The sequence below is a fragment of the Patella vulgata genome, chromosome 3 (assembly GCF_932274485.2).
Source record: "Patella vulgata chromosome 3, xgPatVulg1.2, whole genome shotgun sequence".
NCBI classification, from domain to species: domain Eukaryota; kingdom Metazoa; phylum Mollusca; class Gastropoda; family Patellidae; genus Patella; species Patella vulgata.
This window is the reverse complement of record NC_065881.2, coordinates 4,152,185-4,158,184: the sequence shown is the minus strand read 5'-3', so window position 1 is coordinate 4,158,184 and position 6,000 is coordinate 4,152,185. Positions and strand designations below refer to the sequence as shown.

Sequence of the window (6,000 nt, the reverse complement as noted above, 5' to 3'; positions counted from 1 at the left end):
GATCGTGTTCTACTTGAAATTATGTTATATGTCCGCACATACGTTTTGGGGTTGAGTGGCTGAATGGTTTAATGCGTGTGCGTTTGATCACATGGCCTGTCATTGAGCCAAGTGGCTTGGTTTCGATTCCCAATTTGTACGTGACATGCAGTAGCTGAGGGTCATTTACTAGGGCAGCAGTAGCAACACGGCACCCCAACCTTGCCCTCGCGTGTTAACCCGAACGTTAACGATATTGATATCTTTGATAGCCGGAGTCGTCAGCTTGAATTGATGACGACAAATCCAAATCTTTAAACAAAACAGCGCTTTTGCCATCGAAAGGTGTAGGTCTCAGGGTTCAATGAACCGGATTCCACGTGCTAGGCGACCTCCCAAGGTTATGACTGTCCGTTCCTGCATCATTCAGCAAACCTCGGCAGATTCCGTTACTCTACATCTAGCCTCGGCTGTATGACGGTAAGTGATATGTACCTCCGCCTATACAATTGCGATGCGGCACCGGTTTAGTTAATAGGAAAACATTGTCCCTTTAAAAAGAAGTTATCAAAATTTCGTCGTTCTAAGCGTGTGTAGAATTTTCTGCGCAAAGTTGTATTGTTTGAAGACGATTTAGCCTCCCCCCCCCCCCACCAAAAAAAATAAAAAAATATTTCGCCGACAATAATGATTTTTTTTATACGGCCACATGGAAGTGTGGTCGTTTATTGTCGTCGCCCCCGTCCATCCGTCCGTTAATTTCTTCTGGAGTAATGGCCCTTGTTTCACTTTGTTGCACCCTGTGAACGCTCTAACGACAAAAGTTATTAACCGATCTGTATGAAATGTATATGCATCATTTAAATTAGTAAAACAAAGAAGCCTATCGAATTTCAGCAATTTCCGTTAATTACATATAGAGTTATGGCCCTTGTTTCAATATGTTGAATCTTATGAACACTCTAATGACAACAGTTATCGTCCAATCTGTTTGAAATTGATATGCATCATTTAAATTAGTGCAACGAATAGGCCAGTTGAATTTCAGCAATTTCCGTTAATTACGCCGTGAGTTATGGCCCTTGTTTCATTTTGTTGTACCTCGTAAATGCTCTAACGACAAAAGTTATTATCCGATCTGTATGAAATGTATATACTCTTCAAAAAAGTAGGGGATATTCAGAAATGCACTGCTGTTTTTATTAGAGGTATGCAGTGTATGTTAAAGGACAATATTGGTGCCAGTTATTATCACATATGTGATAGAACTGGTTAAACACGTTCCAAATATTATTTTATCACAGAGATCATTGCTAGGATAGATGAGTTATCAATGTTTCAACAATAGGAAGTGACGAACGCAAAAGGAAAACACGAGTTATCCCTTTATATAACTGAATGAAGTGACGAGTGATAACGGATACATGGGCGAATTTCTGCTAACTAATGATTCCTTCGAAGACCAAAAGTTGTTGTATGGGACTGTGAAAGGATATCTGACAATTCATAAACAAAATAGTCTCTCACTAGATAAAAGAGAATATGAAAGAAAAATAGAAAAGTCCGTGCATTACCATGTTTTTATAAGTATAGAATGAATAAACACCCGTAAATGTACGGACTGTTTCTATTTTTCTCGTGTTCTCTTATCTAATGACATGCAATCACTTTTTTGAATTGTCAGATATACTATTACAGTCTCATATAACAACTTTTGATCTTCGAAGGAATTTTTAGTGAGCAGAAATTCGCCCATGTATCTGTTATCACCCGTCACTTCAGCCTGTTATATAAAGGGATAACTCGTTTTTTCCTTTTGCGTTCGTCACTTCCTATTGTTGAAACATTGATTATTCATCTATCGTAGCAATGATCTCTGTGATAAATTAATATTTGGAACGTGTATAACCAGTTCTATCAGATATGTGATAATGACTGGCACCAATATTGTCCTTTAATAACAGGCTAATTGCCTACACATGAACATAAACAGTTCATATGGGCGGCTTATCTGACAGCCCCATTTCACTCGCAAAGAGATACACTGTCAAAAGTGAAAATGGGCGCTGTTGATTTTTGTCTTAATAATGAGTAATTGCTCCACCAATCCTCAGACATTCAGCAATTCGTCGTGGCATGCTCCTAATCAACCGTCCAATCACGATTTTGGGCAATCTGAGCCACTCCTCTTGCAGTGCCACTGCCAATTCTTGCAGTGTTGTCGGTTGACGTTGACGTCGATGAACACGTCTCCCGATCAAATTAAACGTAACACACTATAGCAAAGATGTGCCAAACAGTAAATCATATGCAGAAACCGATAGGAAAGCAAACATGGATAGGATAAACCAGCAAGCGGCAGTTTTCATCAACCCTTCCTTGAAGTGTCAAATTTGACAATGAACACCTCCCACGTGTATGGCGCTATTGCGTGTCCCACATGCAGCTCAGTGGTTCTGTTGGGGCGATAAGTTCTTCATCTGTGAACATACTCTCAAAGCATGACAAGTGCCCATGACTATTTATTATATCACAACCTGCTTAGGTATTTGCATTTCAATATCCCCTAATTTTTTTTTGAAGAGTATATGTATCGTTTAAATTAGTGAAACGAACAAGCCTATTGAATTTTAGTAAATTTCCGTTAATTACATCTAGAGTTATGGCCCTTGTTTCACTGTGTTGAATCTTGTGAACGCTTGAACGACAAAAGTTATCACCTAATCTGTACGAAATTCATTTGCATCATTTACATTAGTGAAATGAAGAAACCTGTTGAATGTCAGCAATTTCCGTCAATTACTTCTAGAGTTATGGCCCTTGTTTTACTTTGTTGAACCTTGTGAACTTTCGAATGACAAAAGTTATCATCCGATCTGTATGAAATTCATATGCATTATTTGACTTAGTAAAACGAAAAAGCCTGTCGAATTTCAACAATTTCTGTAGATTACTCCCAGAGTTACGGCACTTGTTTTAGTTTTTAGAAATTTGTGAACCCTCAAACGACGAAAATTATAATGTCATCTGTATGAAATTGTCTATTAAATTCCCCTAATTACCTACAAAAGAATAAATATGTGACAACCCTTGTCGACTGATCGGACGATTTATCTGCTGTGAGCGTGTGTTTTGTTGCCTGGCAATCTATCTTTTAGGAGTGTTTAAATTGGTAGGCGACCCGTAGGGTCGTAGCATGGTTATTATAATAACCTGGTGTGACAATCTGATCTATAACTGAAGTTGACGTTTAAACTCTCGACAACTTCTGTGAAGACACGTTCTTAATAAACATCTAGTTAATTCAAGATGTTCTTTAACAAGCTACACATGATCCGCGTGTAAATCTAGACTGAACTTCAAAGAGAATGTATTAGTTGTCAGTTCATTATACCTTGACCTGACAATGACTTTTAAAGAAATATGCAGTTTAATTACAAACACCATAATTGATAATAAACAATACCATATATGATTATCACTCCTGTCCACCTCAGCTAAATGTTAGAGGCTTTATAAGCAGACGTTTACTGACAAGCAAGTAAGACTTGGAATAGAGCCCCCCCTCCCCCGATTTATGTCTATTTCATGTTCTCAATAAATGTTTTATACATTATGCTGATATTCTGTTATCTGTAAGACAGTGTTACAATGGTCACCTCCAGATCCTCTTGTCTTTATACCATACGTGCGTTGTACATAACTACTGTGAGGCGTGTTGGTCTTCTGTCACTGAACACGTGTACTTGCTGATCACACTCACGTACTCGCGGCTCCTCTCGCCTCGCGTAGTCCTACCGGCCTAGCATCCGACTAGTGTCCAGTATTGACATTTGCTCTGGCAGAACATTTTTGAACGTTTTGAGGTTGAGAATTCGATAGCGACGAAGAACTGGTTTATTTGTTCGCCTCCAAGGCGCCGGTTTAAATGTTTGCATTTGCCGACACCCGAAGTAGGGTGCCTACGGGTGCCTATTGTGTCTAACATATAAGGTGCCTATATTGTGCAGCCTATACTGTAATTCTATGAATAGAATAATAGAATACATATAATTAACTTGAAATTTGATACTACAGCTGTATTGCGCGGCCTAGAGGTCTCCGCGTAAACCAAAAGACACTCTCTATTTCAAGATGATATCGGCGGGAGCAGTCGAAGAAGGAAATTTCAGAAAATTCAGCCATAAAACCCTGCCTGAGGCACTTCAATTTGAGGCCCAGGGATACACTCAGATGCGAGGAGAGAGCACCAAATTTTCAAAATTTTATAGGGGAAAACCCCCAGACCCCACCCCTGGCCACATCCTCAGCCCCTCCCAAAAATTACATAGACGCCCCCCCCCCCAAGGCCGTTGGTAATCCAGGGGGAACTTGAAAGTAGTTTAAATGGCGGATTTTGTCATATAGCCGAGGCTAGATGTACGGTACTGGAATCTGCTGAGGTTTGCCGAGTGGTTCCTGCATATAGGAACAGAAAATCATGATTTGTGGATTGTACATTCACTGTCTGTCCTGATTTATGAGATCCGGTTCCACAAATTACCCCTTAGTCTTTGCTCTCCTGCCAAATTGACAAGCTACAACGAACGCCAGGCTTTCCCGTGTCACTATGGAACCACAACCAGACAGCAAGGCCCAGGGACAACTTTGGGGGATTGTGTCATGATAAGTGAAAAAGAAAAAGAAAAAGAATGTACCAGTAAACATAAACTGTGAATAGTTAATATGTCCATGTATATATCATATTATGTGACTGTGTCACGAAAAGTCCAAATATAATAAGCAACAATATATCTATGAATGATTTATCTTGTATTTCTGTTTGACTGTTCTATTATTTAGCAAAGGTAACAGCATCTCAATATACTGTGCAACTAACCATAAATAGTGATGTTTCAAGTTGTCTAAGTTTTTTGGGGATACCTAAGGGCAATGGAGCCCCCCCCCCCCCCATACAAGTAGGTAAGACATTCTCGAGACAATGACAATGGTTCTATCCACAGGCGATGGTTCTGATAAGTATAAGTAGTCTAACACTTTGCTGGATCCTTCAACACGAAAACTCAATACCCCCTAAATATTAAGTGATTTCATTCAAACTTTGGCGTTTATTTTTTCTTAGGGAATATAACAGATATCCGTGTTGGGACATTGGATTATAAGCCCAGTCATTGCATTCTCGAAAAAGTCATATTCGACAAATGCATACATTCTACGTATTACGTACTCTAGCCTCGACAAATGTATCAATTCTACTACTTATAACGAACTTTGACCTTCACAGCTCACCGATTGAGTGTGTTTTTTAAGCGTTTTCTCAATGCACACCTGACCAACTAGTAGACGATTGGAAATGCAATCATAAATAAGAAGAATAGCTGTTAGCAGTTTATTTTTTTTATTTTTTTTTATTATTTTTTTTTTACACTACAAGCCAATTAAATATTATAGGCTAGTACTTCTATTTTACGTACGGCAGAGGGAATGTGTTGTGAATTGCCTTTATAACGCATGCAGGAAGTTCCCTCTGATCACCCACTGGAAGTTCACCATGGGTTACGCGAACAAAATGTCGACATGCTGTGTAACGATGTTTCCTGTAAATTAAAAAATTTGTTGCCATTTAACGAAATATCTATTATTCAAATTATATACACATCCCATTATAATAGTAGTTGTTCAATATTAAACCACGTGGGCTTATATAAGCCAACTGTTGATGACAAAAGAAACAGGGACTTACACAGCCATTTCATAATATTGACAGTCATAAATCTATATTATACACTGTGTTGTTTTAGATTAGATAATGAGTGTTGGGTGTACAACTGTTTAGTTTCTCAAAAGGTGTTGAATAATTGCTCAGCAACAAAACACTAACACAACACAGTTCTATAGATAACAATCACTATATTATATACATACTGGTCTTAAACAGTGAATTCTTGTCGAAACGTCGTGTGCTTGTATGCTTGATAATTTCTTTGCTTGATAACGACCAGTGAATTCTTGTGGAAACAT

The 6,000-nt window shown here is 38.5% G+C and overlaps 1 long non-coding RNA gene across 3 annotated transcripts in view; it reads right to left on the bottom strand.

Moving 5' to 3' along the window:
- Positions 1–5,360: 5,360 nt before the first annotated feature.
- Positions 5,361–6,000, bottom strand: part of LOC130012138 (uncharacterized) — a 73,251-nt gene continuing 72,611 nt past the window's right edge. For all 3 annotated transcript variants that reach the window (XR_008787438.1, XR_008787436.1, XR_008787437.1), the window contains exon 3: positions 5,361–5,576. This is a non-coding gene — a long non-coding RNA (uncharacterized LOC130012138). The remainder of the gene's footprint in view (positions 5,577–6,000) is intronic.